Source organism: Phyllobates terribilis, unplaced genomic scaffold (genome assembly GCF_046119375.1).
Source record: "Phyllobates terribilis strain yellow unplaced genomic scaffold, ASM4611937v1 Scaffold_9__5_contigs__length_417890890, whole genome shotgun sequence".
In the NCBI taxonomy this organism is placed as follows: Eukaryota; Metazoa; Chordata; class Amphibia; order Anura; family Dendrobatidae; genus Phyllobates; species Phyllobates terribilis.
In genome coordinates this window covers 388879469-388902221 of record NW_027362769.1, presented here as the reverse complement: position 1 = coordinate 388902221, position 22753 = coordinate 388879469, and the positions used below count along the sequence as shown (strand labels likewise).

The window sequence follows — 22753 nt, the reverse complement described above, 5'->3', positions numbered from 1 at the left end:
TGGTAGTGTGACAATGGGCGGAACCTGGTGACAGAGAAATGACAGCCGGGGTAGATACGGTTTCCCTCTATGCCAGACCTTTCACCGAGCTAAAGAATATGGCTGTGGTGAAATACAACTCCCACTGAGAAGCTGTTTCAGATTGAAAAACATTGTGCCCACCAGAGGATTTGATTCTGAGGGCTAATGACGCGCCCAGGGGGATACTGGGGTTACTCGGTACCCGGGCCTTGACCTTCTGTGGGATGTCACGGCGGTCGGCTCCCGGGCCCGTACCCTGGGGTCACTCTTTAAAAGGGGTTTTGTTAACAGTTTTGTCTCGTGACGCCAACTGTGGCTCCTGGTAATGGGTACCAGCACTGCTGCAGACCTCCGGGGGTGATGGGATGGCAACTGGGATGTTTCTGCTCCCCACAGGCAGAGCGGGCCCCTGGGGCAGGGTTGATGAAAGGGATGCAGGTGAGAGGTGGCCCAGTCGGGTCAGGGGGAATGACGGACACGCACACAGGGGATTCGCTTCAGTACCTTTACTGGTGTAACGGCAGGTATGGTCCAGGGTACCTAGTAGGAAGGGTGCACTTCTGGACTCTCCCTAGTGAGCGGGTAGTAGGCCTCCTGGTCCGTTTCTTCCTCTCTCTAAAGCTTCTGGCCAGCGTGGAACTAGGCCTAGCTTCTATGCTGTTTCACTCTCTCACCTGTCTGCTTGGTAATAGAACTTTTCTCCTGCTACCACTAGCCCTGGATGCTGGGGCTTTTGTGGTTCCTAGTTCTGTAAAATGATGGTATCTTCAGGTTGACCAGGGGTCTGGAATCCTCCTGGTATGCCGGTTGTCCCTATGGGGTGTGGGGGACCCTGTAGGCGCGGACCCGGTGTCCGGCTTGTGTCCTGGGGTGAGCTTCAGATGCTCCTCTGCCCCCTTAACTCCTCTCTCCTCTCTCCTTGCCTCGGCCACACTCGGGGCCCTCAACACAGCAGCTCACATGTTGCTTCTTCACTGGTCTCAGTGCCAGCACACTCTGACTACCTAATTCCACCCTACTGTATATATATCCCTAACAGGGCTCCCTCTGGTGGTATGAGGTGGAAGGGTGGAGGTGTCTGTTATGTAATGAGGGCCTCTTGTGGAGAAGTCCATCCATGCAACCTTTTGGGTCCTGTGGTACCTGCGGTAGCAGGGTGCCACACTAACTTTTCTCACCCGCTCAAGAGCCCCATAGCAGCTGCAAAGTTAACGCTATCATGAACTCTCCTGAGGTAGAAGCCAAGGCACACCAGAGGATTCTCTGGTGGGACCGTCCAACCCTGCCGAGAAGCAGTCCTGGCTAAGAAAAGTGTGTGAGAAGGTTCCCGGACACTCTATGGCTGCTCTTTTACTGAGGAGTAGTGTTGAGTGATACCTTCCGATATCAGGAAATATCGGATCGGATTGGATCGGGCCAATTCCGATACCGGAAGGCAGCTTTCTCCTGCGGTCCAGCCTGTCATCTCGATGTAGCAGAGCTGAAGCTGTCCTGAGAACCATGGAAAGGTAAGGATGAGGTTGCTTTATTATTTTTCTTCTATTGCAGGAGATCGTTGGCTTCAGCTGCAATGGGCGTGATGGTAAGTATGGTTTAATTTAGAACAATAAAGAATTGTGTCTTTATTTCAATTAAAGGACTTTATTCTGGTTGTTTGTGGTTTTTTTTAAATACTTTACTAGAAATTCATGGTGGTCATGTCTAATATTGGCGTGACCCCATGAATTTCGGGCTTAGGGCCAGCTGATAATGCCAAGCTGGCCCTAACCCCTTTATTACCCAGTGAGCCACCGCACCAGGGCCCTAGATGAGTTGGGTACAGCGCCAGAAGAAGGCGCTTCTATGAACGCGCCATTTTCCGGGGTGGCAACGATCTCCTGCAATAAAAGAAAAATAATAAACCAACATCATCCTTACCTTTCGATTGTTCCCAGGACAGCTCCAGCTCTGCTACAGAAAGCTGCCATCCAGCCTGTCATCCCGCAGACACTGAGAAGCGCAGGCATGCTTGCGCTCCTCAGTGTCAGGCTGTGACGGCATCCAGATGAGCCGAGTCTCTCACGCTCACCGCATGCGCAGGAGAATTCTCCTACGCTGTCAGTGACGTGCATGAGGTGAGCTGAGTTCATTGTCGGCTCATCGGGATGCTGTCACAGCCAGACACTGAGGAGCGCAAGCATGCCTGCGCTTCTCAGTGTCTGCGGGATGACAGGCTGGATGGCAGCTTTCTGCTGCGATCCAGCCTGTCATGTGAATGTAGCAGAGCTGAAGCTGTCCTGGGAACCATGGAAAGGTAAGGATGATGTTGCTTTATTATTTTACTTTTATTGCAGGAGATCGTTGGCTTCAGCTGGAATGGGCCCTAACCCCTTTATTACCCAGTGAGCCACCGCACCAGGGCCCTGGATGAGCTGGATACAGCGCCAGAAGATGGCGCTTCTATGAACGCAACATTTTCTGGGGTGGCTGCGGACTGCAGTTCGCAGCGGGGGGGCCCACAAAGCTTGGGCCACCCTGCGCTGTGGATTCCAGCCCCCAGCTGCTTAGTTGTACCTGGCTGGACACAAAAATAGGGCGAAGCCCCACGTATTTTTTTTTTTTTAAGTTATTTCATGAAATTCATGAAATAATAAAAAAAAGGGCTTCCCTATATTGTTGTGTCCGGTTAGGTACAAATAGGCAGCTGGGAGTTGGGGGCAGCCCGATCCTGGATTCTGTACCTGGCTGGCATACAAAAATATGGCAAAGCCCACGTCAAAATTTTTGGGAAAAATTAATTAAAACATAAATATTAATTTAGGGACTGCATCTTTACTAACCCCTCAAGTGTCATTTAGTGTTAAAATAAAGGATTTATTTAAAAAAAAATTGGCGTGGGATCCCCCATAATTTTAGTCTCTAGCGGAGGTTAAGCAGACGGCTGGGGCAAATGTTTGAAGCATGGGAAGGGGGTAATACCCACGAAGCTTCCCAGGCTACTAACATCAGCCCCCAGCTGAATACCTAGCCTTTACTAGCTATTAAAATGGGAGACCCACACAAAAAAATGACGTGGGGTCCCCCCTATTTTAATAGCTAGCAAAGGCTAGGCAGACAGCTGGGGGCTGATATTAATAGCCCAGGAAGGGTGCCATGAATATTGGCCCCCTCCCAGGCTAGAAACACCAGCCGTCAGCCGCCCCAGAAATGGCGCATCCATAGGATGTGCCAATTCTGGCACTTAGCCTCGCTCTTCCACGCTGCCCTGGTGCGGTGGCAGGGGGTAATAGGGTTGGGGTTCATGTCAGCGCCAGCTGCCATGAAGCCCAGGTTAGTAATGATGGGCGTCTATAAGACACCCCCATTACTAACCTACAAAGTGTTAAAAAGAAAACACACTACACCCAGAAAAAAATAATTTATTTGAAATAAAACACACCATTCTATTTAATTCTTAGTTTACTAAAAAAAAATAGTTACCTGTCCACATTCCTGCGCTGATCTCCCATGCACAGCTGTCACATCTGGAGATGGTGACAGCTGTCATGGCTGCTGTAAGCTCACGCTGCCGGGAACACGTCCGCTCCCGGCAGCGGGAGCCACGGACTGAGGTCACCGGAGTGCATTCAGTCAGCGCAGCTCCGGTGACCTCCTTTACGGCACTGCTGTACCGTGGGAATTTCTCACGGTACAGCAGGGCCGTAAAGGAGCTGACCGGAGCAGCGCTGCCTGAACTCCGGTGAACCCGCTTATGCAATGACGGGCTGCTTTACGGCCCCGTCACTCTAGCGGCGGCAGCGGTTCAGAGCGGTCACATTCTATGTGGCTGCTCTAAACTGGAGATCATCGTGGGACACTCGTGGACTACTACGGAGGGGTAAGGATAAGGTTGTGGTTTATTATTTTATATTTTATTACAGGAGATCGATGGCTTCGGGGAATTAGGTGTCTAGGTGAGTATAGGTGTATTTTTTTATTTTTTACTTTATTTTAGGTGGCGATCGGCGGGGACAGGTAATGTATAAACTAATTTATTTTAGGTAACCACTGGCCACCAATGAAATGTATTTAAAATTTATTGGGGACACAGTAGGGCAATTTAAATAGCAGGATCAGGCTGATGGGAACTACTGCTCCCATCGAGCTGATCCTGCTGGCACAAGTGGACGGTGGACAGACATAGGCCGATGGGAGTAGTAGTGTCACATCGGCCTATGTCTGCCTGCACGCACACATCCCGCACACATCCCGCACACATCGCACAGACACCGCGCACACACTAATCATGACGGGTCTGATGGTCTGGGAGATGAGGCTGACCTGTGCGGCCGTGGGAAAGTTCATGTGAGTTCATGCAATGCAGTCAAGCATGAACTCACATGAACCCTCTGAGGGCACCGCGGCTACTTAAAATGAACAGTTGATCGGCATCACCTGATACCTCAGCTGTTCATTTGAAATAACCGGCGGGAAAGCGCAGCACAGAACGGGAAAGCCGGCGGTGAAGTCTTTTCATTGCTGGCTTCCCCGCCCGGGTCCTTCGCTCCCCGCTCCTTGGTGCTGTGCTCCCCGCCCTGTCCTAACTTATGATCGGGATGGGAGGTGGCGAGGGGAGCAGAGGATCGGGGTGGGAGGCTGCGGGGAAGCAGTATGGGGCTGTGTGATTGTTTAAAAGCCGGCGGGCGGTAAAAAGCCGCCGGCTTTTAAACAATCAGGAGAATTCTCCCATGCTGGGATGGCATTCTGATGACAGGCTGGATCACAGCTGAGCGCTGCCATCCAGCTTGTCATCCTTCAGAGACACTGCAGAGCGCAGGCATTATGGGAACTTCCGATTCCGGTATTCGATATTGTAAAAATATCGGAATTAAGTATCGGAACTCCGATACCGCGAATATCGGCCGATACCCGATATTACAGTATCGGAATGCTCAACACTACTGAGGAGGAAAACACGGGGAGAACATACAAAGTCCTTGCAGCTGTTGTCCTTGCTGGGATTTGAACCCAGGATCCCAGCGCTGCAAGGCTTCAGTGCTAACCACTGATGCAATGTGCTGCCATTCATCCTCTAATATCTAACAGGCTGGAGAAACTTGCACCTACTGCCACTCTATCTTCAGCTCCTTTGAGAGAAAATGTATTTGGACAGCCACTCAGTCTACCAAATAAAATTCCTGAGAAGGAAATTGGTGATGGCTTTGCTACTGGTACTGGGGGCAGTGCTAATACCATGGCATCGTACCATAGTTTGCTGGAAATATTCCAGGCTGGTCGGAGGCAAGCAGATTCCCACTGAAAAGTACCAGCAGTAATGTTCAGGCCACATTTCAAGTGCATGCAGCTTTACTGGACTTCCTGTGAGAAATGACAGGCAGGCTAGATAGGGTTTCCCTCTATGCCAGTCCTTTCACCGAGCTAAATACAACTGTCAGCAAAAAAAGTTGTGGACTGGCTGCGTACCGTCCCTGGCCACATTCACCTGTCCACGTGTTTGTGGTTAGGCGGTCCTTCCCAGTAAGTGCACTGGGGAGGGAACGGGTAATGTTGTGGGACCCTTGCTTGTGGAAGGTGGAGGCAATACCGGGAGAAATAGTGGCGGCTGGGGACCAAGTATGGATACCCGGCCGCCGCAGGCATGAGGTTGTGAAAAGCTTCCGCCTCCACGAGCTTAAAAGGCCATATTTCAAGTGCAAAGAGCTGCCCAGAAATCTGGCAGTTTAGTGTTGCGGCCTGTGGGTGGGTGGGTGGCTGGCTGCATACTTTCACTTGCATTCCAAGTAACAGAAAAATAAGCAGATGGTGGCCTCTATCATCACATGGCTTTACCTCTGCACTATGAACTCTCCTGAAGGAGAAGCCAGGGCCCGCCGGAGGAGTCTCCGGTTCTCTGGTGGGCCCGTCCAACCCTGCCGAAAAGCAGCCCTGGCTAAGAAAAATGTGGGGGAAGGTTCCCGAACACTCTATGGCTGCTTTTTTAATGTGGATCAGCCATGCTTATGCATGTTATTTCTCAAACCACATTACAGATCAGGCCATTGTCCAATTCTGTAGTCAAGAAATTAAATGCACAAAGAAAAATGTGTGTGTGTCAAAGCACCACCGACAAGTGCGAGTTGATGTTGGACGGGCTGTAATTTCTTCTGCAACAAGCTCAATTACAGGACTTCCTGGGAGAAATGACACGCCGGGTACATACGGTTTCCCTCTATGCCAGTCCTTTCACCAAGCTAAATACAACTCTTAGCAAAAAAAAGTTGTGGACTGGCTCCGTACCATCCCTGGCCACATTCACCTGTCCACGTGTTTGTGGTTAGGCGGTCCTTCCCAGTAAGTGCACTGGGGAGGGCACGGGTAATGTTGTGGGACCCGTGCTTGTGGAAGGTGGAGGCGATACCGGGAAATATAGTGGCGGCTGGGGACCGAGTATGGACACTCGGCCGCCGCCGGCATGAGGTTGTGAAAAGCTTCCGCCTCCAGGAGCCTAAAAGGCCACATATCAAGTGCAAGCAGCTGTCAAAAATTTGGCAGTATAGTATTGCAGCCTGTGGGTGCATGAGTGGCTGGCTGCATACTTGCGCTTGCATTCCAAGGAATGGGGTAGGGACAACTGAACGCTGCAGTGGGACAAGGACATGGACGGTGATTGTTGCAAGTCTGCAACGACAGGTGCATGGCGGGAGGCATCTTCGCATGCGCCAAGGATCACTTATGATGGGCTCACTTTTAGGCAGTGACCTTGGAGTCAGAGATGCTTCCAGAAGTCTTCCTCATGTTGTTCCCATGTCTTTTCAGCACTGTATGCATGTGTCTGATGATGTGTCACACACCACATGGCCAGATAAGGTTGCAAAATGTTAAAATGACATTTCCTGGTGAATGCATTTGTCTTGGTTGAAAGTGCGGCACCCTGCTATTACAGGTACCACAGGACCCAAAAGGGTGTATGGACGGACTTCTCCACAAGAGGCCCTCATTACACAGCAGACACCTCCACCCTTCCACCTCATACCACCAGAGGGAGCCCTGTTAGGGATATATATATGGAGGGTGGAGTTAGGCAGTCAGTCTCAGTCTGAGAGACAGTGTGTGTGCTGACACAGAGATTAGTGAAGAAGCAGCATGTGAGCTGCTGTGCTGAAGGCCAGCTAGGGCCTAAGCACGTGCTGAAGCCTCAGGGCCTAGAGCGGGGCCGGAGGCAAGGAGAAGAGTGAGAGGAGTTATGGGGGCAGAGGAGCATCTTAGGCTCACCCCAGAACACAAGCCGGACACCGGGTCCGCGCCTACAGGATCCTCTACGTACAGTAGGAACAACCGGTATACCAGGAGGATTCTAAACCCCTGGTCAACCTGAAGCTGCAATCATTTAAAGAACTAGGAACCACGAAGGCCCCAGTGTCCAGGGATAGTGGTAGCCAAAAGAAAGTTCTTACCACCAAGCATACAGGTTAGGAGAGTGAAAGTGTACAGAAGCTAGGCCAAGTTCCAGGCTGGTCAGAAGCTTCAGAGTGAGAGGAAGAAATGGATCAGGAGGCCTTATACCCACTCACTGGGGAGATTCCAGAAGTGCACCCTTCCTATCAAGTACCCTGGACCGTGCCTGCCATCTACACCAGTAAAGGTACTGAAGCGAACCCCCTGTGTGCGTGTCTGTTATTCTCCCCTGGCCCGGCTGGGCCACCTCTCACCTGCATACGTTCCATCAACCCTGCCTCGGGGGCCCGCTCTGCCTGTGGGGAGCAGAAACATGCCAGCTGCCATCCCATCACCTCCGAAGGTCTGCAGCAGTGCCGGTACTCATTACCGGGAACCACAGATGGCGTTGTAAGGGGAAAGACCGGGGTGTAAGTGCTTTCAGAGCAAGGAATCCGGAACTGCCGGGGCCGTACCTCTTGTTGCAGGGGGAAGACAGACTGCAAGCAGAGGAGTCATGTGACAGGGAAGCAGGGGGTGTGTCGAGAGAGAGAGCTGGGAGGTCAGGTGACAGAAGGACTCCTGGTGTGACGAGAGAGAGGGAGAGACGAGGACGTTTGAGCGGGAAAGCGGAGCTGAGTCCTGCGGAGCAGAGCAGTGTGAGAGAGTCCAGGCTCCTGGCTACAGGACTTGGAGCTAGGGATCCGAGTGCAGTTGACCGTAGGAGTCAAGCTGACTATAGGGAGATGAGATGCAGGGTCCGTGGAGCTGAGCACGTGAGGTGCCGTGTTATGGACTAGGGGCTCAGCGGGTAAAACCGGAGACCGCCCGCTGTCGCCAGAATACAGAGCATTGTTTGGGCGGGGAAGCCTGAAGACAGCGTCACCAGCACCAGCTGGCAACTGCTTGTAGCGGATACAAGTCAGCTAAGTGAAAAAAATGTTGTTTGTTACCGGTTTGACTCTGCTTTATCTAGTTAAACTGTAAACTATCAGTTACAGACTAATACCTGCTATTTCCCCATATTTTCCCCTGTTACTCCCTGCGTGGAGATTCATCTTGTTATCATAAACCTTCCCTGTTTATTAACCCTGTATTGGCTGCTCTGTGCTTCTGTGTCACTGCATCTAAAGTACCTGTGTTACATTTGGCATAGTCGGCAGGATGCAGTCGTTAGACACAGACACTGCAGAGCAGTCCATCCTGGGAGCCCCTAAATCTAGCTTGCCGCTGGGGGCCATGCTCAGCAATCTCCCAAAGTTCACCGGGGACAATATGATGCTGTGGGATTGGATTGAGTTAGGAGTATGTTACGTATGCACCCGATGACCCCAGCTATGCAAGCCAAAATAGTCTTACTGGCCCTGGACGGCGAGGCCCGACACTCCGTGATGTACCGCCCTCCCCATGACCGGGATACTGTAGAAAAAGTGGTGCGGATACTGGAGGAAATGCATGGGGATCCCACCAATGTAGGAGAGCTGAGGATACGACTGTTTCACCAAGTGCAGCAGGAGGGGGAGACTGTGACGCAGTATGTTAATGCCTTACAGAGGGTGCATGCCTATATCACTAGAAAAGACGACATGGGGAATTTGGGAATGAGCCCCTGACGCGCCCCCTGGGCCAGTGTTGTTGGGGATACCCGGAGCCGGATCAGATGGGGGTTGTAGTCTCCGAGTGGCTGTGACCCGGTCCGTGCCCAGGGTGTCAAACTCAGTGTGTGGCAGTCCTTATAGATGTTACTAGATGTTCTTTTATGTCGACTACGCCACCCGTTGATTTGCGGTCACTACGGCCGCCGCTGCAGCAGGGTCCGCTGAGGCTGGTGGTGTGTGTGCAGCTCCGGTAGTATAACCCCCAACGGGAGGGGTATAGCCTCAGGGGGTCAGTTGCAGAGGATGGGGGTTGTGGTGGTGCAGCGGGGATGGAAATGAGACTCAGAGTCGGGCTGTGCAGTTCAGGGTTTGTTTACTTACTGCAGTTGTTCTGGTCACTCCGGCCTTAAGTGACCACCCGAGCCGTGCTGCGTCCACCAGGTCCTGGACTCGGCCAACCCCCAGGTAATTCTGGAGCGTGGTCCTGAGCTCCCTTTCTGTCTTGTCCTCTTCTCTGGCCTTCCCCACCAGGGATCCACCTATGTCCGGCTCCCTCGGGCCTCTTGGTGGTAAACCCTTGTCTCTGGGTTCCCTGACCCTATTCCTGGTCTGCCTTCCGGGTGGATTTAGTGGGTGATCGTGGCAGATCGATCCTGCCCACGACCTCCGGTTCCTGGCTAAGGTGTGCTGTAGCCTCTGCCAGCTTGGGATCCGGTACCCTGTTGCCAACTCTTCACCCTCTGGTCTAATTTGGGCTCTTGGAGTTCCTTCTTTCTCCCCCTCTGGGTCTTTCTTTCTCCTCTCTCTCTCTCTTGGCCTTGGAGCTGCTCTTCTCCTCTGCTCTGACAAAAGACTGACAGACTGACCTCACTCTGCAAAAGACTGACCCTGATCTAAGATGGTTCCCACCTTATATACTCCCTCTATGTGTGAGCTCAGGTGACCAGCACCCAATGAGCTCCTAGCATTACCCAGACTGCTCCCCCTATCTGCCCCTACACTACTGGGATGTTCCACCCCCCCTCCCACTCCAGCCAGGAACAGACACTGTCGTACCTGCACATTTCTCTAGTGGGAGTACCGTTGGTCTGTTCCCCGGAAATGGGATGTGTGTAGTGCATGCAGCTAACTGAGCTCAGTTCCACACTCCATCCTTACCCGGGAGTGGAATATCACACCTCTGGGTTGAGGTGCAATACCCCTGTAGCAGCCGAATCCTCAGGGTGCTACATTCCCCCCTGGTAAATCACAGCACGTCCTCGGGCTGTAAGATATAAACATCCACAAACATACATTTTTTTTTTTTTTCATAAAACATAAACATATAAAACATCATATATATATCAGCAATAAAACTTTTTCATAAATAACATTCTTGTAAACATTCCTGTTTCTGGTTCCTCCGGTCACGGTGCAACTTGTGACCGGGTAAAATGCGACAGTCTCTTGAAGAAAACAGTTTCCTATAAAACCGGTAGGGGGCGCTTTAGGAAGCGCAACTATATACAAGGGGATATGGCCGCTCTCAGTCCTCGGCCAGGTATTAGGAACTAGGGACACACGGGGTTAACAGTTCACTCTTGGCTGGTCCCAACGGGGACTATAATAGCAGCAACAGTTTTTGGTACCCTTACGGGTAACTATATACAGTCTCTTCACTACCGTACTCAACGACGGCGTCCTCCTGCTCTTTCTTTGTGGACAGTCTCAGTTTCAGACCCGTCCGGGTCCTCTTGCTCCTCCTCACACCGCAGCTCCTCCTCCGTCAGGCGATGCACATGGAGGGCGTAGGGTCCTTTGGCACACTTGTGCCGGGTGAAGGTGACCTCGTCCCCTACATACAGGTCACGACCTCTGTGTCCCTCCGGCAGATGGCTTTCTACGTCTCTGCGGGTTACAAAGACGTCGCCGGGGGTCTGATGGTCTCTGATAAAGCCCCATCCGTGCTGCATGTTGAATTTTATCACAGTCCCGGTGGAAGGGGGACCATGAGCTGCACGGGGATTCCTCCTGGTCCGGCTCTTCTGCTCCGCGCTCCTTATCTGCGCTTGCTGTTCCCGGACCCGCCTCTCTCTCCGCTCCCTCTCGAAGACCTCGAGCTGCTGCCGGCAGCACTCTGCACGCTCTGCTGCGGCCGCCCGAGTCTCCTGAGTGAACCCCATGAGGTCTTCTCCGGTGGGGTCCCACTCGAACTGTGCCTCCTCCAGCGGGGGCGAGGTCCTCTTTACGGGCTTCGGAGCCGGAATCAGGGGCTCGCACATGGGCCTTGCTCTCTGGAGTTCCAGCTGAATGTACTCCTGGGGCCAGATGAAGGGCTGCCCATCCGGGCACGTATGCTGGGCGAATAGATCTTCACCCAGGTGCGGCACTCGAGATGTTGAGGGCGCGTTGATGGTAGCGGCGCCCGGGTTGACCAGGCCTTGCGACCAGGCCTGGGGCACCTTAAAGGCAAAGGGCACCGTAAGAACGGCGGCGCCCTGGGTTATTCGGCCCTGCGACCAGGCCGGTGGCTCCGCGGAGGTAGGGGGCGCTGTTGGTATTGCGGCGCCCGGGGGTACTAGGCCTTGCGACCAGGCCGGTGGTATTTCCTGCTTGGCCACGCTCGAGGTCGAGGCGTGTGACGTCACAGGGGTCGCGGCCGCGGTTTCCGGTTGAGGCCTAGTCGGCGGCGGTGACGATGCAGCGACGGGCACGGCAGGGGGAACTTCGGGCTCTGCGACGGGGAGCTGGGGCAGGCACGCGGTTTCCCGGCTCGGGGTAGAGACGTCCCCTTTACCTGCCTCCGTCCGTTCAGCTCCCTTCTCGGCGCCGTCTCCTGCCTTCATTCCTCCTGCGCCATCCTCAGAGGCGGTCTGTCTCCTCATCTCGGGTGGCGTGCTCCGCTGACGGATTTCGGTCTGCTGGGCCATCTCTCGGCTCCACTCCGCCAACGTCTCTCGCTGTACCCGGGCCATCCTCCGTGCGAGGCCCTCCAGCGCGGTCTGTGCACACTCCCGGTCTCGGGGGAGCTGTGCTAGGATCTCCAGCAGGCCTTCTGGAGTGGCGACCTGCAACAGGCTCCTGACCACTGGGTCGGTGCTGCCTGACTCTCCCTCCATCTCCGGGTAGGCTTTCTCTGGACTCTCTTCCAGACGTCTTGTCTCCGGGTGCGCTCTCTCCAGACTGCTCCAGGCGACACCCATCTTTGTTCTCTTCTTCTGTCTCCGCCCACATCGAGGGTGGTCCCGGGGCAACTTTGTGATTGTCAGTTCCAGGGGCAGTTCTCTTACGCTGATGGACACTTCCAGCATCACAGTCTCTGTTGGTGGGCGCGGTTTCCGCTTTTGGCGCCATTCTTCGACCTGGCCCACGATGGGAGGTGGCCTCTTGCCACCCTCTGGCACGCCCATAATGGCGTCCGCTCCCCCAAGGCGGGAAATCTTTGGAAATGGCGGAAATCGTCTCCCAGTGGCGGGAAACTCCATGGATGGCGGGAAAAAGCTGCAAATGGCGGACAACCGGCGGGAAACGACCTGTGATGGGGCCCGATGGCGGGGACCCTCCGGAACCGGCAGGAGACTTCTTTTTAAGGTAACGATGAACTTTTCTTCAGGCACGCAGTACCCGGTTGTTGCGGGCACGTTATCCTGCCGACTACGCCAAAGTTGACGCGCCCCCTGGGCCAGTGTTGTTGGGGATACCCGGAGCCGGATCAGATGGGGGTTGTAGTCTCCGAGTGGCTGTGACCCGGTCCGTGCCCAGGGTGTCAAACTCAGTGTGTGGCAGTCCTTATAGATGTTACTAGATGTTCTTTTATGTCGACTACGCCACCCGTTGATTTGCGGTCACTACGGCCGCCGCTGCAGCAGGGTCCGCTGAGGCTGGTGGTGTGTGTGCAGCTCCGGTAGTATAACCCCCAACGGGAGGGGTATAGCCTCAGGGGGTCAGTTGCAGAGGATGGGGGTTGTGGTGGTGCAGCGGGGATGGAAATGAGACTCAGAGTCGGGCTGTGCAGTTCAGGGTTTGTTTACTTACTGCAGTTGTTCTGGTCACTCCGGCCTTAAGTGACCACCCGAGCCGTGCTGCGTCCACCAGGTCCTGGACTCGGCCAACCCCCAGGTGATTCTGGAGCGTGGTCCTGAGCTCCCTTTCTGTCTTGTCCTCTTCTCTGGCCTTCCCCACCAGGGATCCACCTATGTCCGGCTCCCTCGGGCCTCTTGGTGGTAAACCCTTGTCTCTGGGTTCCCTGACTCTATTCCTGGTCTGCCTTCCGGGTGGATTTAGTGGGTGATCGTGGCAGATCGATCCTGCCCACGACCTCCGGTTCCTGGCTAAGGTGTGCTGTAGCCTCTGCCAGCTTGGGATCCGGTACCCTGTTGCCAACTCTTCACCCTCTGGTCTAATTTGGGCTCTTGGAGTTCCTTCTTTCTCCCCCTCTGGGTCTTTCTTTCTCCTCTCTCTCTCTCTTGGCCTTGGAGCTGCTCTTCTCCTCTGCTCTGACAAAAGACTGACAGACTGACCTCACTCTGCAAAAGACTGACCCTGATCTAAGATGGTTCCCACCTTATATACTCCCTCTATGTGTGAGCTCAGGTGAAGAGCACCCAATGAGCTCCTAGCATTACCCAGACTGCTCCCCCTATCTGCCCCTACACTACTGGGATGTTCCACCCCCCCTCCCACTCCAGCCAGGAACAGACACTGTCGTACCTGCACATTTCTCTAGTGGGAGTACCGTCGGTCTGTTCCCCGGAAATGGGATGTGTGTAGTGCATGCAGCTAACTGAGCTCAGTTCCACACTCCATCCTTACCCGGGAGTGGAATATCACACCTCTGGGTTGAGGTGCAATACCCCTGTAGCAGCCGAATCCTCAGGGTGCTACACCCCCCTGACGTGATCTTAAGGGACCAGTTTGTGGCAGGCCTTAGGCATGTGCAGCTGAAGCAGGCCTTGTGGGAGCGCCTGCGCGCCAACCCACGTATGACTTTTCTAGAAGTAGGGGCGGAGGCACGTGTGAGAGAGCAGGAGATGGGGGTGACGGCCCTGGCAGGAATGGTCCGGAGTAATGAGGTACCCACACCACCTGCAGCTGAACTGGAATGAGCTCGAGAGATGCGGAAGGAGATACAGGAGATGCGAGATGAATGGTCCAGTCTCAAGAAGACCCCTGCCACGACACCAGAGATACCCAGATCGATTGCCCCAGTTATGGAAAGAATTGAATTCAGTACCCCCCCTGCAGGAGAGTTCCATAGAGGAGGGAGGCAGCCCTACACAGACAGAGACACCACCTGCTGGAAGTGTGGAGGCGCAGGACATTATGCCAGGGGCTGTGCTAGCCGAGGGCGGCCCCTGTCGTGACAGCCATTAACTAGCGGGCTCCGTGCTCGGGGGACACAGCACGGAGCCTGAAGAAGGGGAAAGAAAAATAGGAAGTCCCAAGGACCTAGTTTCCAGCAGCCCGACTGTCTGGGCCGAAATAAGCGGTTGGGCTGTTCACTGCCTGGTTGACACGGGATCCCAGGTGACTACGATGACAGAAGCCTACTTTCAACAGCGATTTCCAGATATAGCACGGCCTGAATGGGGAACAGTAATTAGACTCACGGCAGCTAATCAATTACCCAACCCCGTCGCAGGGGTGGTGTGGATGAAGATACAAGTGTGTGGAAAAGATGTGGGAAAAAAACGAGTCGTCCTGGTTGCAGGGGGAACCGGAAGTGGACCCCCGGTGACCCTCGGAATGAATGTGCTGAAAGAGATTGGTCAAATTCTGCTTAGTGAGCCGAAGGAGATTCCTCTAGACCAGTGGGACCCGCGAACTCCCCAAAGGAGGGTCTTTCAACAACTAATCCGAGCTGCCCAAGCTCAGGAGACGTTGAGTGAAGGGAAGATCCTGGGGAAAATAATAGTGCCAGCAGCTACGGCGCTCACCTTACCACACTCAAGGAAATGAGGCCTGTGAACGCTTTAATCGGACACTGATCCAAATTCTCCGCACGTTGGAGGAAGATCGGAAGGTACGATGGCCTGAGTCTGTGGCCGAGCTGGTGTGGGTCTACAACAACCGAGTGAATAGTAAGACGGGGTTCACTCCTTATACCTTGCTGTTCGGACGAAAGGGACGAGAGATCACCGAGTTAGAGCTGGACCCCGAGGAGGACTACCCACGGACGGGGGTGTCTTCCTGGGTCCAAGAACATCGGCATCGACTGCAGAGCCTCCGACGGTTGGTACAACAAAAGTTTCAGGAGCTCAAACATCATGAGACATTGCCTCTTCGAGGGACAGCTCTGAGGCCCGGGGAGCAGGTGTTGGTTCGGGACAGGCGGCCCCGGGGCAAATTGAGTAGGCGGTGGGAACGGACCCCGCACCGAGTGAAGCGCAGGATTAGCGCTGAAGGACCTGTGTATGAAGTTCAACCCGAGGGGGCTGAAGGAGCCCCTACCAGAGTGGTTCATCGTAGTATGCTGCGACCCTGTCTGTCTAAAGATAATGAGGGTGGAGAAGAATCACCTGCTTCTAGAGAGGGACCTGTCACAGTTGCCCCAAGCCACGATGTGGAAGAAGAAGAGTTGTTTATTCTACCTCCGAGCCCCAGTGACGCGCCCCCTGGGCCAGTGTTGTTTGGGGGATACCCGGAGCCGGATCAGATGGGGGTTGTAGTCTCCGAGTGGCGGTGACCCGGTCCGTGCCCAGGGTGTCAAGCTCAGTGTGTGGCAGTCCTACAGATGTTGCTGGATGTTCTTTAGTGTCGACTACGCCACCCGTTGATTTGCGGTCAATACGGCCGCCGCTGCAGCAGGGTCCGCTGAGGCTGGTGGTGTGTGTGCAGCTTCTGGTAGTATAACCCCCAACGGGAGGGGTATAGCCTCAGGGGGTCAGTTGTAGAGGGTGGTGGTTGTGGTGGTGCAGTGAGGTTGGTATTAAGACTCAGAGTCGGGCTGTGCAGTTCAAGGTGTTTACTTACTGCTGTTGTTCTGGTCACTCCGGCCTTGAGTGACCGCCCGAGCCGTGCTGCGTCCACCAGGTCCTGGACTCGGCCAACCCCCAGGTAATTCTGGAGCGTGATCCTGAGCTCCCTCTCTGACGTTCCTTTTCTCTGGCCTTCCCCACCAGGGATCCACCTATGTCCGGCTCCCTCGGGTCTCTTGGTGGGTACACCTCTTCTGGGTTCCCTGACCCTATACTTGGTCTGCCTTCCTGGTGGATTTAGTGGGGGGTCGTGGCAGATCCTGCCCACAACCTCCGGTCTCTGGCTGAGGATTAGTGCCCTCCACCAGCTTGGGATCCGGTACCCTTGTGCCAACCCTTCACCCTGTTGCTTGTATTTGGGCTCTTGGGGTTCCCTCTTCTTCCCCTCTGGGTCCTTCTGACTCCTCTCTCTCTCTTCTTCCAGGACTGCTTGACCCTCTACAACAGACTGACTAGTAGCTGTCTGCCTGTCTGACTGTCTGACCCTGATCTAAGATGGTTCCCACCTTATATACTCCCTCTATGTGTGAGCTCAGGTGACCAGCACCCAATGAGCTCCTATCTTTACCCAGACTACTCCCCCTATCTGCCCCTACACTACTGGGATGTTCCACCCCCCCTCCCACTCCAGCCAGGGACAGACACTATCGTACCTGCACATAAACTGGTGGGAGTACCGTCGATCTGTCCCCCGGAAATGGGATGTGTGTAGTGTATGCAGCCTACTGAGCTCAGTTCCACACTCCATCCTTACCCGGGAGTGGAATACCACACCTCTGGCTTGAGGTGTAATACCCCTGTAGCAGCCGAATCCTCAGGGTGCTACACCAGCACTGCAACATCGGTTGCAGCCACCGGTCAGGCAGAGATTGGAAATCCGAGTGACCCTGCACCCCCCATCGGTCAAACTGAGTTACGCCAGTCAGAACGGACAACAGCAGGAGTGCCTCCTCACCGCTATGAACAAGATCAATTCACATGGTACCATATTGTTCAGAAAGTCCAAGAATCTGAACGTTTGATGAAGGAACTCTCGCCCGTGGAATGGCGAGTCAAAGGAGAGCGGGAGTGTAAGGGAGAAGACCGGGGTGTAAGTGCTTTCAGAGCAAAGGATCCAGAACTGCCGGGGCCGTACCTCTTGTTGCAGGGGGAAGACAGACTGCAAGCAGAGGAGTCATGTGACAGGGAAGCAGGGGGTGTGTCGAGAGAGAGAGAGCTGGGAGGTCAGGTGACAGAAGGACTCCTGGTGTGACGAGAGAGAGGGAGAGAAGAGGATGTTTGTGCGGGAAAGCGGAGCTGAGTCCTGCGGAGCAGAGCAGTGTGAGAGGGTCCAGGCTCCTGGCTACAGGACTTGGAGCAAGGGATTCGAGTGCAGTGGACCGTAGGAGGCAAGCTGACTGTAGGGAGAAGAGATGCAGGGTCCGTGGAGCTGAGCACATGAGGTGCCATGTTATGGACTAGGGGCTCTGCGGGTAAAACCGGAGATCGCCCGCTGCCGCCAGAAGACCGAGCATTGTTTGGGCGGGGAAGCCTGAAGACAGCGTCACCAGCACTAGCTGGCAACTGCCTTGTAGAGGATACAAGTCAGCTAAGTGAAAAAACTGTCGTTTGTTAACCGGTTTGACTCTGCTTTATCTAGTTAAACTGTAAACTGTCAGTTACAGACTAATGCCTGCTATTTCCCCATATTTTCCCCTGTTACTCCCTGTGTGGAGATTCATCTTGTTATCATAAACCTTCCCTGTTTGTTAACCCTGTATTGGCTGCTCTGTGCTTCTGTGTCACTGCATCTAAAGTACCTGTGTTACAGCATCACGAGACAAAAATTGTTAACAAACCCCCTTTTTAAAAAGTGACCCCAGGGTACGGGCCCGGGAGCCGACTGCCGTGATATCCCGCAGAAGGTAAAGGCCCGGGTACCGAGTTTCCCCCATATCCCCCCTGGGCGCGTCAAAAGCAATTCAAAAGTGCAAAAACGCATCAAAAACGCTTCGTGTGAACATAGCCCAAGTTGTGGAGGAGTATTTTTGTTTTGGGTTATTTATTTTGCCTTATATACAAGTCATTACCCTGGAAAGGATGTTCCTTAACATATTTCCCAGGAAAATCCATTTTGGTTTCGTTTTTGTATGTTTTATTGTGAATCCGTAAAAGTGGCGTAATAGTCTGACCACGTTGCTGACAGCAGTGATCTGCAAGTCAGAAATGCTTCCAGGGGTCTTCGCCATGCTGTTCCTATGTCATTTGAGCACTGTTCCCATCGATTTGGGCATTTTTTAGACCCTCTGCAGACCGCTAGAGGGAGCCACCTGAAAAATGCTCGAGTTTCCTATAGACTTACATTGGGCTCATTGCTGGGTTCGAGCACCCGAGTATTCCAATGTGCTCGACCCGGGCAACGAGTACCCGAGCATTTTAGTGCTCGCTCATCACTAGTTTTGAGTATGGAAAGGTCATTAATCTCTCGTGCTGCCAATATGTCTCTGACATGCTCTCTGGTGCGTGTCCATAGCTCCGGAGAGGTAAGCCATGCATAAATCAAATTACGGGTGCTGGTGGCATAATAAATGACAATGTAGTGTTACAAGTCATGGAATTTGTAATTCTAAATTGCTTTTTACCATCCGCAGAATCAAATGTATTGGTCCTAGCAATGTTTCTGCATGCAATGCAAATCCCCACACGGGAAACAGCCCTATTTCTGTCCCTTGTTGTTGAAGGGTCATGTTGGCTTGGCCACATAGTTGCTCTTAACCAGCATGTCCTTCAAATTTTTGTTTCTCCTTGCTGTCAAATCAGGGTTCTCACTGAGTGTAACAACCAAGGTAGGAATTGTTTTTAAAATAGACTAATGTATCTGAAGGATACCATGAATGGTCTCAAATTGGGAGCTATAAGTGGAAATGAATTTCACCGTCGAGTCACCCTGAAGTTCTTTCTTGGCAGAGGTCATTAAGGAAAGGTGATATGTTTGTTTTGCCCGACGGTAGACATTTTTAATACTCCTTTTGCTGCAACCCCATGTGAGAAATCTTCAGTATTTTGATGATGTGATTTTCAAATTGGCAGAGAAGGGTTGCAATGTTGTGATCTGGCCAATAGATAAATACCTGTATTTATTCAAATTCTTTGAAATTTTATGTTGAGGAACATATTTTTGAAATTGTTCCATAGTTGTTAGATGCAGTTGATCACAGATTGATGATCCTCCAACCATCTTTGCTGCTGAGAGACTCTGCCTTTCTAACATGCACTTTTTATACACAGTCATGTGACATAGTTTAAAATTTACCCCCCAGCGGCTTTTCATTAGTACCACTTACTTTTCGAGCCTTTTCTTAAATCTGTCCCAACTCTTTTCAGATGTGTTGCTGTCAACAATTTCTAGATGAGTTAATTTTTTTTAAATGAAATAGAGAAATGTCCAATGTTCAACTTCTGATCTATTCTTTGAAAGGCAGTTGCTCGTTTCTCTTTCCTTTTGTATCAGATGTTTATTACTCTGCAGCTACTATATAATATTAATATTTAGCAATCAGTATATAAATGGTGATTGTATAATAATGAGTACACATGTGATTGTCCACAGTGTCGTCACTGGAGCTGATCGGACCATCTATACATGACACCAGGCTGGGATCTGATGCTCGGGTTCCTTTCTTGATCACAGTGGACAATCCTCCTGTAGATCCCAATCATCTCACAATATCCTGGCATTTTCTAAATATGGAAATCCTGAGCTACAATAAAACCGTGAGGACAACATCTCCTAGATATTCCCTGAGCAGGGAAGAATTAACACTCGGGATTGGTATTCTGACTATTTCAAGAATACAGATATCTGATGGTGGAAGATATAAATGCTCAGTTATCTACATCTCGGAGAAGCAGGAGAAGGAGGTCTGGTTGGACGTTGGAGGTGAGTCCATTATTTTATATGTTTATCCTAAATAGCTTTGCCAGAGTTATATTGTTGCTGAGGTTGAAGAAATGCAGAGATACAGAGTCTACCTATCAACCTTTTGGTAATCTATAATTAATAACTGCTCCCAACTAGTGATGAGTGGTGTGCAGGCCCGTGCGGGTAATGTGAGTACAGTTTGTCCTGGCAGTAAGGTGAGCGCCGTAGCTGCTGGTACTATTACTTTCCCCAGGACCTTCCCTTCACTCGACGTCTCCTGAGCCTGGGCGGCTCGGATTTATTGTTGAAAAACCCTATTTTGGGGGGTTTGTGGGTCCTACCGGTCTAGAGGAATTTCCTTCGGTCCACTTTCGGTTCCCCCTGCGACCAAGACGACCCCTTTTTTCCCACATCTTTTCCACACACTCAGATCTTCATCCACACCACCCCTGCGACCGGGATGGGTAATTGATTAGCTGCCATAAGTCTAATTACTGGTCCCCATTCAGGCCGCGCTATCTCTGGAAATTGCTGTTGAAAGTAGGCTTCTGTCATCGTAGTCACCTGGGATACCGTGTCAATCAGGCAGTGAACAGCCCCATCGCTCATTTCGGCCCAGACAGTCGGGCTGCTGGAAACTAGGTCCTTGGGACTTCCTCTTTTTCTTTCCCCTTCCTTAGGCTCCAGGCTGTGTCCCCTAAACACGGAGCCCATTAGTTTAACAGCTGCCGCGACAGGGGCCGTCCTCGGCTAGCACAGCCCCTGGCATAATGTCCTGCGCCTCCACACTTTCAGCAGGTCGTGTCTCTGTCTGTGTAGGGCTGCCTCACTTCTCTATGGAACTCTACTGCAGAGTGGGGCTTGAATTTAATTCTTTCCTTAACTGGGGCAATCAATCAGGGTATCGATGGTGTCGGTGCAGGGGTCTTCTTGAGCCTGGACCATTCACCCTGCATCTCTTGTATCTCCTTTTGCATCTCTCGAGCCCATTCCGGTTCAGCTGCAGGCTGGGTGGGTACCTCGTTACTCCGGACCATCCCTGCCAGGGCCGTCACTCCCATCTCCTGCTCTCTCACCCGTGCCTCCGCCCCCACTTCTAGAAAAGTCATACGTGGGTTAGCGCGTTGGCGCTCCCGCAAGGCCTGCTTCAGCTGCACATCCCTGAGGCCTGCCACAAATTGATCCCTTAAGATCACGTCAGGGGGGCCCATTCCCAAATTCCCCATGTCGTCTTTTCTAGTGATATAGGCATGCACCCTCTGTAATGCATTAACATATTGCGTCACAGTCTGCCCCTCCTGCTGCACTTGGTGAAACAGTCGTATTCTCAGCTCTCCTACATTGGTGGGATCCCCATGCATCTCTTCCAATATCGTCACTACTTTTTCTACAGTATCCCGGTCATGGGGAGGGCGGTTTATCACGGATTGTCGGGCCTCGCCGTCCAGGGCCAGTAAGGCTATTTCGGCTTGCAAAGCTGGGGTCATCGGATGCATATGGCTCGCCCCCTGGGCCGTGGGGTACTCGGTAGCCGGGCCGGTCATTGCTGGGAGATGTCACAGTGGCAGTGACCCGCTCCCTGACCCATGGCAGTCAATGAAAAGGGGAATGATTTAATAAAGGAGATTTAAAGTTCTTTTAATGTTCGTGATGCCACCTGTGTGCTAAATGGAGAGGCTGCTGCGGAGCAGGTCCTCTGGAGCTGTTGGTGATGCAGCAGAGTTGGTTCAGCTCTCCACAGGTAGAGCTAAGCTCCAGGGCGGTGCTGTGATGGTTAATGTTGAGGTAGCTGTTGTTGTGCAGTGTGGTGCAGGGGATGATGGCGCAGCAATAATTCACAGAGACAGTGGGGTGCAGTCTTCAGGGTTTACTCACGATTATCACGTTGCTCCTGGTTACAGCTGCAGATTATAACCACCCACGTCGTCCTGCATTCACCACGGGAGGGGTTCAGCAATCCCTCAGGTAATTCAAGAGCACTTAACGGGACCCCTTTCTGTGTGCCTTTCTCAGTCATCTTCCTGCGCTGGCTCTCACCCTCTTTCCCTGCGCCTAGCAAACAGTGTCCCAAGCCGGTAACCTCAGATCTTGGCGGGCATCCTGGAGTTCCCTGGATCCTGTGTGGCTACATTTTTGGCGATTAAGTGCGGCTGTGGCAACTACACCCTGGAAATGTAGAAGCCTCCGGCTTCTAGCTGAATATTGCAATTCCCACTATTTAGGGGCCGGTCCCCTCTGCGGCTTGATCCCTCCATGTCCTGGTAGATTCAGGCGTACGGGTGGCCTCAAGCACTTCCCGTACCCCTAGGATCCCTTCTTTCCTTCTGGAGCCTTCCTTCCTGCTCCTCTCCTCTCTTTAGTCTCACCTCCTGGGCCTCTCTCACTCAGACCCGCTCCTCTTGAGCAGAGCTCCTGCTGAGTTCCTGCTCCTCTCACTGTCCACACTCTCTCTACTGTTCTGTTCTGACCACACCCAAGATGGCTCCCCTTTTTATACTACTCCTGAAGTGCTCCCTTGTTCTCCTTCCTCCACCCACACCCACTACATGGTTCCGCCCTCCAGCCAGGGATCAGGGACTGTGCTCTCCCTTAGGAGCAATCTCGCCTTGCCCTCTGAAGTGGAGTGTAATGTATGCAAGTGGTTGGGTCCCGGGCAGTACTCCATCCTTACCTGAGAGTGAGATACCACACCTCTGGGTGAGATGCAGTACCTCTGTGGCGACTAAACCCGCAGGGGCGCCACACATACGTAACATACTCCTAACTCTCTCAACCCAGTGCCACAGCATCATATTGTCCCCGGTGAACTTTGGGAGATTGCTGAGCATGGCCCCCAGCGGCAAGCTAGATCTAGGGGCTCCCAGGATGGGCTGATCTGCAGTGTC

General features: G+C 52.8%; 1 gene segment (V, D, J or C); it reads left to right on the top strand.

Moving 5' to 3' along the window:
• LOC141162498 (uncharacterized) overlaps positions 1-22753 on the top strand; it is a 159590-nt gene that overhangs the window by 39443 nt on the left and 97394 nt on the right. Inside the window, exon 3 of the C gene segment in view lies at positions 19557-19886.